Raw genomic sequence first — 14,167 nt, forward strand, 5'->3', positions numbered from 1 at the left:
CGTCATCTGGCTGGGAAGGATCTAGAGCTAGGCCCAGCAAACATTTTCAGTAAAGTGCCAGATAGTAACTATTTTAGACTTTGCGGCCTATACAGTCTCCGTCCCAACTATTCATCTCTCCTGTGATCACATGAAAGCAGCCATAGGCGATACGTAAATGAATGAGCATGGCTGTTTTCCAATAAAACTGCATTTATGGCCACTAAAATTTAATTTCATGCAATGTTCATGTGTCACTAGATATTCTTCTTTTGATTTTTTTTCCACTTGCTTAAAAATGTAAAAACCTACTCTTAGCTTGCGGTCTGTATGAAAACAGGCAGTGGGCCAGGTTTTTTTTTTTTTTTTTTTTTTCGATTGAAGCAAAATTCACATAAAATAAAATTAACCATTTAAAAGTATATGATTCAGTGGCCTTTAGTACATTCACAGTGGTGCACAAACATCACCTCTATATAGTTTCAAACTATTTCATCACCCCTTAAGGAGACCCTGTACCCACTAAGCAATCACTCCTCATTCCTCCCACCCCAGCTTCTCCCAGTCCCTGGAATTACCAATCTGCTTTCTGTCTACATGGATTTTACTATTCAGGATATTTCATTTAAGTGGAATCATATAATATGAGGCATTGTGCATCTGACTTCTTTTACTAAGTGTAGTATTTTTGAGGTTTATCGATGTTGTAACACGTATCAGTACTTGATTCCTTTTTATGGCTGAATAATATCTCATTGTGTGATACACACACACAGAGCACAATTTGTTTATTCAACTGTTGATGAACATTTGTATTGTTTCTACCTTTTTGCTATTATAAATATGCTCCTATGAATATTTGCATATAGGTATTTGTTTGAAAACCTATCTCCCCAGAATTATGGCATTCTGAAGACTAGGAATGACTTGATGAAGCTTGCAAACCTCCCTTATTTGGAATCCCACTGGGCCTGAGTTCTTTTTCATTGCCAAAGCCCTGTTGCTAAAACTATATAGAAGCACCCTCCCTCTAGGCCCAGGAACTATCTTGGAAGAGGTGGGCGTTGAGATTGTAAGGGCTGGTTTCAAGGGATAGAATTAGTTCAGTCTGCAAATCAAGGATGGACACATAGATGCCTAAACAGGTGGCAAATTGAGGAACTTTGCTTCCTTGGCCATTATGTGACCTCTTTTCCATCCATCTCAGTCATGGAAAAATTCCTACTTTCCAAAGAATTAAAAAAGAATTGCCAAGAGGATATCAAGATACCTGGTGACAGAGCCTTCTGGGTATAGTTGTTCCAAGTTATGGGATTTATGCAAATAGAAATATAAGAAATTTTTCAGCCACCTTAGCACAAATTATTAAAGTGACTTCAAAAAGCATTGCAGCACAACAAAAATCTCTCACTTCCTTACACAACAAAAGTCTCCAACCTCCTTAGCTTAAGTGATTTTAGCAAATGTTTTATATAGCTAATTGCTACAAGTCTAACTGAAACCAAGATTACAGCAGCTCTATGCACAGAACTTACAGATAAGTCAACTTTGTAACCTTGTTTTTGGCTTTGATTTTTGTCGCTTAAATTGATGAAAAGGTTTTCAGGGTTGATGAGCGTCTGCCCACCACCCTTCCTGTCTGGCCTGGAATGTTTAAATTGGCCGTCAGTCTTTTGGCTCTAAATTCGTTGGTCACAGAGGACCCACCAAGGGCCAGGAAGGACCCAGGGCAGGCAGCCACACCACCCCGGCAATGATATGGGATGAAATAGAAGTTTAGCCATCAATGCTGCCTCTGGAAAAACTTGACCAAAAGGGGCAACATGAGAAATAAAAACAAAATTCTAACCCTCTCCAAAACCAACTGAAAAGACTCCCTCTTGACCAAGGGGACCCCCCAAAAAACTTGAAAACTGAGTTCTCAGCCAGGACAGGATGGGAGGTCAGACACACCTCATTAAAACTCCTGCTTTGCTAACTGTTTTAGGCTTTCTTCCTGAAGGGCTAAACAGAAACCAGCCTTTTCAACAGACTCCACTGCTGATATCAACCAACTGTCTGGCTGCTACCCCCTCCTTTTGCAATTTCAACAAAACAACCAACCAACATTTCTTCCTGATAAGAGATCACCAACCATGGAGTGGTTCTGCCTGGTCTATGTAGAATGCACATTGGGGTTTCCAAGTCTTCTGCTTCACTTATTGACATCAGAGGGTCAAAAACTCTACCTTCAGATAAAACACTGCCATTTTTTTTGACATGAGATCCTTGAAGGGGCATGCGGCTCAACTGCACAGGTGCACAGTTCTCCTTTCATAAATATTCATGACTCCTCCTAAGTTTATTGCATATGTATATTCAGCCACCCCACTCAGCATAAATCCCTATTCCCTTTGCTTCTCCCTTGAAGTGTCTGTTTCCAGCTTCTGACTGGAGGCTACACTTCCCAGCATGTCAGAATGGCCACCCTGCCAGCTGCAAAGCTTTGTGAAAAATAAAACTCTCCTTTCCAAATCAAAAAGAAAAAGACAACCTGTTTTCAATTCTTTGGGGTACGTAAGAATTGAATTAGGAGTGAAATTGCTGTGTTGTATGGTAATTCAAAGTTCAACTTTTTGAGGAATCACCAAACTGTTTTCCACACAGTTTGCTACTCCTTGCCCTAGAGCAAGGGTAAGAAATCTCAATGCCTATGAGCTAGAAAAATGAAACAGACAAGTTACACAATAAAAAGGCAAGTTTTTTCATGATAAAGGGGGATCCTCTCCATCTACCCACAGTTTTCCTAATTTTTATAGAAGCAGAGATGCAAGTAATTGTTACTGAATATGTTAATTCAACTATATATAATCTTTTATATAATATATATTTAAAAATTGCAGTGTGCATGTCATGCTAGGTTGGTATCTGGCATTCTGCCTCATTACTGGAGATGCTACAGGAAGAGTGGGACTTCGGCAAGTTGGAGACCATGCACCCATCTGAAGGGGATGGCTCACTGCTCAGCTCTAGTCCATTGTGGCCGAGCAGGAATGGGGGTCCAGTGCCACTGCATTTTCTCATTGTTTTTCCAAGAGAAGCCAGAAATTCAGATTTTTATATATAAAATTTCTCTATTTTTAAATATTAGCAACTAATTCAGGGGAAAAAATGAATACCTGAGTCAAGCAAAAAATATTTACTATCTATATCCAAGGATTCTAATCTCTTGTGCTTTCTTGTGATTGTGTTTGTGGCTTTTTCTAAAGAAGAGAGGGAATGAATTCACTGGGGTCTCAGGGGATTTGGGCCTCTGTGAGGAATGGGGTGTTCTAAGGTTCTCCCAAGTGTCTGTGGATTGCCAGATATGGGCATCCTGAGTTTAAGTGAGGGGCTGTGACCAGCTCATTGGTGTGGGTTTTAAGGACACTCTCTCCAACCCAGGAAGGCTCTTATGTTCATTAAGTCTCCTCCAATGTTGCTGCAAAGACCACAAATCTCTGACCTCAACATTGAGGTAATATTTTTCATTACAAAATTTTTAAAAGTTTCAGGGTACATGTGCAGGATGTGCAGGCTTGTTACATAGGTAAATGTGTGCCATGGTGGTTTGCTGTACCTATCAACCCATGACCTAGGTATTTAAGCCCAGCATGCATTAGCTATTTTTCCTAATGTTCTCTCTGCTTCCCCACCCTCCCCTGACAGGTCCCAGTGTGTGTTGTTCCCCTTCCTGTGTCCATGACCCAGCAATCCCATAACTAGGTATATACCCAAAGGAACAGAAATCATTCTATTATAAAGACACATGCACACGTATGTTTATTGAAGCACTATTCACAATAGCAAAGACATGGAACCAACCCAAATGCCCATCAATGATAGACTGGATAAAGAAATGTGGCATACATACACCATGGAATACTATGCAGCCATAAAAAGGAACGAGATCATGACCTTTGCAAGGACATGGATAAAGCTGGAAACCATTATCCCCAGCAAACTAACTCAGGAAGAGAAAACCAGACACTGCATATTCTCACTTATAAGTGGGAGCTGAACAAAGGGCTTATTTTATGCCTCAGTTAGATTCCAGAAATGAGAAAAAGAAACCAAAGAAAGAAACAACGGGCCCAAAGAGAGGAAGATTCACCCATAAAAGGAAAAAGGGCTCTTCTTAAGTGTTATATCCCAGGGTGGTGACCATGGCTGATGGGAGATGCTGTGATTAGATAATGCATGCAGAGTGTTTAGGGCAGGGCCTACCTGGCATGCAGGAATAGACAGGTGAAAGTTAAACAGTTAAAAAATTTAAATACAGCATTAAGGACCTGGTATTCAAGCAGACATAGTTTTCTTAGTGATTGACTCCTAATGACTTTCAAATTGCTTATCTTTCCTCCCTCCCTTCCTTCCTCTCCCCTCCTCCTTCCCTTTCTTATTCCTTCCTTCCCTACTTTCTTCCTTCCTCCTTCCCTTCCTTCCTTTCTCCCTACCCTCCTTCCTCCCTCCCTCCCCTCCTTCCTCCCTCCCCTCCTTCCTTCCTCCCCTCCTTCCTTCCTCCTTTCACTCCTTCCTTCCTCCCTCCCCTCCTTCCTTCCTCCCTCTTTTCCTTCCCTCCTCCCTCTTTTCCTTCCTCCCTCCCTTTCTTCCTTCCTCCTCTCCTCCCTCCCTTCCTTCCTCCCTCCCTGCCTCCCTTCCTTCCTCCTTCCCTGCCTGCCTCCCTTACTTTCTTCCTCCCCTTCTTCCTCCCTTCCCTTCTTCCTTCCTTCTTTCCTTACTCTCTCCTTCCCTCCCTTCCTCCCTTCTTTCCTTACTCTCTCCTTCCCTCCCTTCCTCCCTTCTTTCCTCCTTCTCTTCCTCCCTTCCTTCCTCCTCTCTCTCTCTCTCTCCCTGTTTTCCTCAATGAAGAAAATGATGATGGCTGTGAAGATACAATCACAAATAAACACAGGACTGGGAAGAGGGGGAGAAAGAGTCCCTGGCATAGGAGAGAAGAGACCACTGAAAGATTCTCTCTGCCCATGCAGACTCCTGCTTGCCATTGCAGACTTCTGACCTCCCTGGAGTCCCTGGGGAGTTCTGTAGGTGATAGGACCACGTGTAGCCCATCCTGTCCCTGTGGGGTACCTGCAGTGTGATTTGTCCACTGGCTCATTGAGCTCAATGACGATGAGCTCTTCAAGGGCAAGGGACGTGTCTGTTTCATCTCAGCCTCCCCTGGGCCGGGCCCAGGGCCTGTCTGGCTCAGAGCAGTCACTAACGAAGACCTAGTTGCATTCAACTAAGGTAGAGTAAGGCTACTTTGCATATAGAGGAAATTCCCCTAATATGGATTAAGGATAAGAACTTAGATGCCTTCACTGTGCTAAGGGCTGTGAGGCCTCCTCTAGTCTTCTCCGTGACTATGGGGAAAGAGACATACCTATTCCCCATCTTGCAAATAAAGAATGAGCCCAGAAAGATGCCCAGCTGGTAGGAGGCAAAGCCAGAACTGAACCCAAACCGGGCAGCCTCCGAACTGCTGAGTCTGCACTGCCCTCCATCCCATCAGCCAGCGCTGCCGCTGGGAACCCTGGACTCTGCATGCCTCCACAGGCCCCCTTTCTCCATCAGCAGGAGAATCTCCAAGAGTGAATCAGGAAAAGCTCAGCACTATCTGAGCTCACGCTCCACCACCCCACCTGCATCCACAGACCTCCCGGAGAGGAGAGGAGAGGAGAGGAGCGGGAAGCACAGAGGAGCAGGGAGCAGCCTTGATGAGCAGGGGTGACAGTGCCAGGCGTTTTGCTGACAGGAGATTAACCGGGGGTTCTGCAGATCTGAGGCCGACAGACAGGTGTGACAGGAGGGCACAGGGTTTCTGACACCACTGGTGCCCTTTTGGAGAGAGCAGGGCAGAGTCGGGGTACAGAAGAGGCTTGGTTGTCCCCAGTGTCACTGAAGCGTGAGCAGCAGCTCCTTGCTGCTCAGGCACCTGCCGGTAATCAGCACTGCAGCCCGGCCAACAGGAACGGGGCCCCACATGGGGTCAACTCAGCTCTGTAAGAGAACCACTCCTTGAGGCTAGGAAACTGGTTGCTTTTACCCAACTGTGGAGAGAAGGCAGCAAGGCATTGGAGCAAATGATTAAGGCTTGAATGCCAGCTCTGCTGCTTACAAACAGGAACAGTACTCAACCTCTCTGACCCTCAGTGCCTTCATCTGTACAGTGGAGCCAAAAATAGTATCTCAAGTGTCTAACGGTGTCTAATGCTTGCCAGAGTTTTAACATGAGCTTGCCTAGCCCACAGGCTCCTTGAAGACATGGCTGTGTCTTACACAGTTCACAGAGAGGTATCAGCCATATAGTAGCTGTTCAATTAAGAAAAAATATCCACTGAACAAAGAAATGTGCAAACAAATGTACAAAACCACAGATGATTTTATCATCACCTCCAGACTTTGGGTTAATAAAGCATCACTGTTACAATTTTTAAAACAAGGAGATATCAGCTCAGAGAATAAAGAAACTTGCTCCAGAATGCAGAGCTTTGCAGCTGTTACATGCTTCCAGAACTGTGGGGAATAGAATCAGAGCGGCCTCTCTCATCGGCACCGGAGGCACAGTGCCTGGGCCCACCCTATATACAGGTGCCCTTGCAAATCCTTTCATTTTCATTTCTTTTACAAACAGAAGAAAAAAAATAAATAAAATAACAATGAGTATGGCAAAATGAATCCAGGATGGATTATATGATCTTTATACCAACATAGACTAAAATATAATTTTTAATTTTTTCCTTTTTCCTTTTTTAATGGAGAAGGGACTAATGAAACCAAAGTACCTTGGGCCCACACTGAACAGTATGAGGCCTCTGTGGGGAAACATCCATGGGAAATGGAGTGGGGTTAAGCACTGTGGGAACTGACATGTGCACAGTTGGGGGGTAATAGCTCAGACTTAGGGTACACAGCAAATTCTGGGCGGTTGTCCATAGCTAGGGAGCCTCCCCACTATATTCTTTCTGCAGGTAGCAGCCCCTTCCCTTACTCATATTCCCCTTGGTCTATCCCGCACCACATCTCCACTTCTCACCTTGGCCCCAACCTGAGACAGACACATCCAGGCTTAGGGAAAAGTCACACAATTTTGGAACCAAGTGGCCTATAGATGTTACACATTGGCTCCAGAATGGGCCACACCTGGCTCAAATCCCAGCTCAGCCACTTTGCCACTGAGAGATGCTGAGCAAATGATTTCACCTCTCTGGGCCTCAAGTTTCTCATCTTTAAAATGGGGATAACAATGTTCCACAGGGTTGATGTGAGATGAAACAAAATCAGAATCCGTGTACAGTGCCTGGCCTATAATAAATGCTCCATGAAGATGAAGAATATCAGTTGCCCCAGCTCATAGAATCTCCAATCATTAGAATCTAACCCAGAGGTCAGCTAACTTACAGCACCAAGGCCAAATCCAGCCTGCCACCTGTATTTTTTATTTTTTGTATGGCCGCAATCTTACAATGGTTTTACATTTTTAATGGCTTGCCTAAAAATTTTTAAAAGAATCATATTTTGTGACATGGAAAATTTATATGAAATTCTAATCTCAGTGTCCATCAACAAAGTTTAATTGGAACACAGTTGCACTTGTTCACTTTTGTGTTGCCTGTGGCTGCTTTCGTACAACAATGGCAGAAGTGAGTAGTCGTGACAGAGGCCATGCGACAGGACTCTCAAGGGTTCTCCAAGGGTGGCACCAGCAACATTCGGAGCTGGATGATTCTTCATGTTGGAAGACGGTGCTGGGCATTGTAAGATATTGAGCTGTATCCCTGGTCCCATCCCCCTGGCATTCCCCTGCATTCTCTCCCCAGCTGTGACAGCCAAAAATGTTTCCAGACACTAGGAGTGGAAAATCACCCCCAGTTGAACTGTTGCCATATGGCCACATGGCCCACAAAACCTAAAATATCTGCTACCTGTATCTTTATGGAAAAAGCTTGCTAACTCCTGAGCTGACCCAACTTCCTTTTTGCACAAATAGAGAAACTGAGGCACCGGGAGGCGCACATGACTCACCCAGATATACCCTGGATGGAAGCAGCTTGGGGTCTGCTTATATCATTTTCTTATTTTTATATTTTTTTCTGAGTGTTCTTTCTAGATATTACTCAGCCTCCTGGGTGAGAAGATTTTTGGTTTTTAGGAAGTATAAACCAATAAGTTTTTATAGGATAATTTGGCAATATAATTCAATAGCCTTGTAAATATGCATTCTCTATGACACAGAAATTAGTCTTCTAAAAATGCCACCTAAGGAAATAATCACGGATGCTCACAAAGCTCTGTAGCTGTGCAGATTGTTTTAGTATTACAGAATTGTTTAAAATGCCCCCAAATCAGAAAACAACCCAAATTTCAAACAATAAAGGAAGGAGTAATAACACACAGGGTGTATTATGAGATACTATGCAGCCATTAAAAACGATCCCAGTTATGACAAGGCACAGTGGCTCATGTCTGTAATCCCAGCACTTTTGGAGGCCAAGGCAGGCAGATAGGCAGATCTCTTGAGGTCAAGGGTTCAAGACCAGCCTAGGCAACATGGTGATATCTTGTCTCTACAAAAAAATACAAAAATTAGCCTGGCATGGTGGCATGTGCCTGTGTCCCAGCTACTTGGAAGGCTGAGGTGGGAGGATCAATTGAGCCCAGGAGGTCAAGGCTGCAGTGAGCCATGATTGTACCACTGCACTCCAACCTGGGTGACAAAGCGAGACCCTGTCTCAAAAAGAGAAAAAAAAAAAAGAAAAAAGAAAAAGATCTCAGTTAGAAAATAAAACACACACACAGTATTCTGAATGCATGTATAAGTAGATAGGTAGATAGAGAGACAGAAAGAGAGAGAGAGAGAGAGAGAGACAGAGAGAGACAGACAGACAGACATATAGATAGATAGAAAAACACTGGAGACATATATATCTCAATATATTATTAAGAACCCTAGTGAAAGTACTTCTGCAATAAATCATTAGTATTGTGTAAAAAATACATCAATGTTGCCGATTCTAATTTTTAAAATATGTCTGGTTTTAATAACAATGATTTGTATAGGCTGCATAGTTTATGCTACTGTCTAAGATTATATCACCTTAGTCCTTATAAAAGTTATAATAATCTCTTGCTAAAAAAAAAAATTGTTGTCTATAAACCTAAAATAGTAATGACAATGACTTAAAAATGTTCTGATTCTAATTTTTAAAAGAATATGGCAATCATCTCTCTTTCTTCTCTTCCTCCTAACCTCAGCACTTCTGTGGGCTTGGGAGTTGTGAGATGAACTCTGGGAGAAGTAGGAGCTCCTGGATGAAGCTTGATTGGTTCTAATTTACTCAAGAAAGCTTAGAAAGTCACACTGGGTGTGGCAAGACCAGGGATGGATATGGGATCTAAGACAGTTTCCAAAGCAGTCAAATCAAGGTGTGCATCTGAGTTTCATGGAATTTTGTCAATACTTGAAAAGGCATATGCGCGCGCGCACACACACACACACACACACACACACACACACTGTATCCACTGCAGATTACCTGCTATCAGTAAGCAGAGTGACAAGTGGATGGGACATAGCATGGTTATGTTTACGTTATAGAAAGCTTCCGTTCATGGGGAATATGATGGGGAAAGTGAGTGGACATCTGGGGTACTCAAGAGCCAAGATTCACGATTGGCCAAGAACAGGTCCCGAGTAGAAATGACAGCTGAGCCCAGCACTCATGTAGCAGCTGGGAACTTCTTGTAACAATCACTTCTGGAACCCATATTCTACAGGAGAAGTACAGATAATCCTAACCAGTGATAACTTAAAATCACCTTTGTGATTTCAGTCCTAAAAAGAAAGGAAATTCTGACACATGCTACAACATGGATGAGCCTAGAGTTCATTATGCTAAATGAAATAAGTCAGTCACAAAAGGACAAATATTGTATGATTCCACTCAAATGAGGTACCTAGTCTAGTCAAATTCATAGAGACAGAAAGTCAAATGGTGGTTGCCAGAGATTATAGGGAGGAGGGAATGAGGAGCTAGTGTTTAATGAGTACAGAGTTTCAGTTGGGAAAGATGAAAAGGTTCTGGAGGTGGATGGTAGTGATGGTTGCACAACACTGTGAATGCACTTGATGCCATAGAACTGTACTCTAAAAAAATGGTTAAAATGGTAAATCTCATCCAGGCCCAGTGGCTCACACCTGTAATCCCAACACTTTTGGGAGGCCAAGGTGGGTGGATCATGAGGTCAGGAGATCGAGACCATACTAGCCAACATGGTGAAACCTTGTTTCTACTGAAATACAAAAAATTAGCTGGGCGTGGTGGTGCGCCCCTGTAGTCTCAGCTACTCGGGAGGCTGAGGCAGGGGAATCGCTTCAACCTGGGAGGCAGAGATTTCAGTGAGCTGAAATCATACCACTCCACTCCAGCCTGGAGACAGAGCAAGACTCCATCTCAAAAAAAAAAAAAAAAAAAAGGTAAATCTTATGTTATTTCATCATGATAAAAAAAAATTTAAATTGTGTTTGCCTTTGGAAGGCATGATGCAATTCTTCTTGCCAGAAAGTTTCCTTTTTCAAAGGTCAGCCAGAGCAATACCTAAATGCCTTAGTACTCCCTGAAAAAAAAAAAAAAAAAAAAGCAACCCAGAAGGTTGCTAGGAAATATAAAATTTAACTTGTTCTGAGATATACAAATAACAAATTTGCAGAAGAAAAGCCAATGGCCAATACACCTATGAAAATAATTCTAAACCTCACTATAATAATGGCAGTGCTATGGTTTGGCTCCGTGTCCCCACCCAAATCTCACCTCGAATTGTAATCCAGGTTTCGAGGAAGAAACCTGTAGGGAGGGAATTAGATCATGAGGTCAGTTTCCCCCATGCTGTTCTGGTGACAGTGAGTGATTTCTCACCAGACCTAATGGTTTTATAAGTGGCAGTTCCCCCTGCTCTCTCTCTCTTTTGCCACCGTGGAAAGATGTGTCTTGCTTCCCCTTTTCCTTCTGCCATGATTGTAAGTTTCCTGAGGCTTCCCCAGCCATGTGGAACTGCAAGTCAATTAAACCTCTTTATAAATTACTCAGTCTCTGGTAGTATCTTTATATCAGTGTGGGAACAGACTAACATAGACAGATTAAAGCAAAACCATTTTTCAGCTCTTCGGCTAGCAAATCGTGACATAGATGATAGTATCCAGAGTTGGTAACAGTATAGGAAATGACTCTCTCATACTTCCCTAGTGGGGCTGTAATTCCATTTCACCTTACTGGAAAGCAATTTGTTGCCATCTATTAAAGCTCTATATGCACATACATTTTGACCTAACAATTCTACTTCTGTTATATCACATAGAAATAGTAGTGTATCAGACTCAGCTCCCCCATTGGCCTCCCCAGAATTATTCAGCCTCACTGAGTCCCAGACTTTCAGCTACTGGCCCTGTCTAAGTTGTCACCCTGCAGCCCAACTCCATGTGGCCCATGTGGTTTTGCCACCTGAGGCTGATCAGTGGCACCTCTAGAGTCTCTGGACCCTCCTGCACTGGACTCAGATGAAACATGAAACCACAGGGCATGGGATTTGGCCTCTGTGAACTACTGCCACATGGGCTAGCAGACACAACCTATAAGTGAGGGAGAGTTAATGCTCTGTGAGGTGAACCTTGGTCACTGGAAGACAGGATGTAAAAAGCAGTTGGGCAGATCCATCTTCTCTCCCGTTCTCTCTTCAATGGACTATTCTTGAAGCATGGTTTCTCTGCACAGCCTATCCTAAGGACATCACATGTGGATGAACAGATGCACCTGCTAATTGACTGGCTGTGTCTCTTTGTGGCTCACAGTGAAGTGGTGGCCAGCGTGGTAATGCATCGTCTTACACGGTTCTCCCTGCTTCTCCATCCTTCACTCTCCATGCCCCTGAATTGTACCTCCCAAGTAACATATTAGCACTTAATCCTTGCCTCAGGCTCTGTATTCTGAGGCAAGCTCAAGCAATTAGCATGATGTTCAGAGATCTGTATGCAAGCCATTGTGGTGCTGAGACCATGAAAAGTTCAGCAAAATAGAGTAGCAAATAAATAAATGATAGTACATCCACAGTATGAAATATTGTATGTTATTAATGCCATATACATATATGTACTGATATGAAAAAATACATTTGATATAGTGGTAGGTGATAATAAAATAAGCAAAGTAAATAATAAGACATATTTTCATATTATTTAAATTAATAGAACACTACTATATGTATAGAAAAAAAAACTTAAAAAGGATGTACCCAGACTGGTTTCTAAGTGGACATATTCTGGTGACAGAATGTGACCTTTTGACTTTACATAATTGTATATTGTTTCAATTTGTTGAAATAAGCATAAATTACTTTTTATAATTTAAAAAAGGACTGAGCCCTAAAATCTAGAGAAAGCTTATTCTAAGATACATAGAAGGATACAAATGAATAGTTAAGAACTGATTGGATTTGTTTGGGCTAAATGGAAAGTGCTTTGAAACTCTCTGGACCATATCTCCCTGGGTGGGCTGTTCAGAACTCCAGTTCATTAGCTGATAAAATGTGAATTTAATATCACTATTAGGAGTAAATGATGAATCTGGTTGAAAAAGGAACCTAACAGAAGATAAAAGGGGAGGCCATTGACATCTCCATGTGGAGAAAGGTGCCTTAATAGTTTTCTGTCATACTTTTGTGCATTCAACTGTGGAAACTCAGGGAGAGGAAAATGAATCAACATTACAGGACTGCCTTTTAATTTACGCCTGTGAAATAATTTTGACGATTGTTCATAAGTGTTTAACTAATGGTTATTCTGGAAATGTCACCATTGCCTCTGGAATTTACTTTGATATTCTCTGAGTGTTATCTCTCTATTAATATGTGAGCCTGGAAATAACTGCTCCCTGTTTTTTGTCCTGACATCTTTTTTTGATGTGCTAAGACTTGGACTGAATTTGATAATAATGGTGGCGGTTGAGGGAAAAAAATTACCTTAAAAGAAAATCTATTCCATGCTCTATCTTTCAGAGACCTAGGATGCCGTCCCTTCTCCTCCCACCACAGCCACACTAGAGATATCCAGGGTACCCTTGGCCCCTACGGTGTTCTCCTCTCTAGTCTACCCACTTTGGGAGCAAGAATCTTTGTAAGACAGTAGAGGTGAGCACCCACTCTCTTCTGGTAAGACACACTCAGAGTCCTGAGGAAGCATGTTTCCTTCTCTCTTCACTTACACACACATGCACACACATACACACACACACACAATCAGATTCCTCTTTTGTCCAGAAAAATGTGTAGTGATTTAAAGATGTTGGGGAAGCTCAGGCACAGGAATTAAATCCTGCCCATTAGCTCAAGCCTTGAGTAAGGATGACATCTGCCAACCAATGTTAAATGCTTTGTTTTCTTTGCTACCAGCCCCCATTACCTACCCATCTCCAAGTCTTCAGTCTTCAGTAAGCTCATGACAATGACACAATCGGCTTATTACTATGTCCACCTGGGGACAAAGAAGATGAGAGCCAATGCAATGTGGAAAGATGGTGACTAGCTCCTGTGAAACTAGGGCTCCCATGTCATAAGGACACTCAAGGAGACCAATAGGAAGATTCATGTAGAGAGGAACTGAGGTCTCCTGCCAAAAGCCAGCACCAACTTGCCATCCATATGAGTGTGTCATCCTGGAAGTGGATCCTTTCAGCCTCAGTCAAGCCTTCAGATAAGACTGTAGCCCCAAGCAACATACTGACTGGATATGAGAGACCCTTATCCAAAACTGCCCATTTATAAGCTGCTCCAAAATCCCTGACCCATAGATGCTGTGGGATAATAAATGTGTATTGCATATTAAGCCACTAAGTTTTAAGATAAGTTGTTATGTAGCAGATAATACATACAGATTTTAAACAGATCCCAGCACTCTGGGAGGCTGAGACAGGTGGGTCACTTGAGCCCAGAAATTCGAGACCATCCTGGGCAACATGGTGAAACCGCACCTTTACAAAAAAACACAAAACTTAGCCGGGTGTGGTGGCACACGCCCATAGTCCCAGATACTTGGAGGGCTGAGGTGGGAAGAGGATTGTTTGATCCTGAGAGGTTGAGGCTGCAGTGAGCCATAATCACGCCACACCACTGCACTTCA

The 14,167-nt window shown here is 42.7% G+C and overlaps 1 protein-coding gene across 3 annotated transcripts in view; it reads right to left on the reverse strand.

Annotated features, from left to right (window-relative positions):
- The window catches only part of KSR2 (kinase suppressor of ras 2), a 508,355-nt gene that overhangs the window by 139,290 nt on the left and 354,898 nt on the right, over positions 1–14,167 (reverse strand). The window lies entirely within an intron of this gene.

Source organism: Macaca mulatta, chromosome 11 (genome assembly GCF_049350105.2).
Source record: "Macaca mulatta isolate MMU2019108-1 chromosome 11, T2T-MMU8v2.0, whole genome shotgun sequence".
NCBI classification, from domain to species: Eukaryota; Metazoa; Chordata; class Mammalia; order Primates; family Cercopithecidae; genus Macaca; species Macaca mulatta.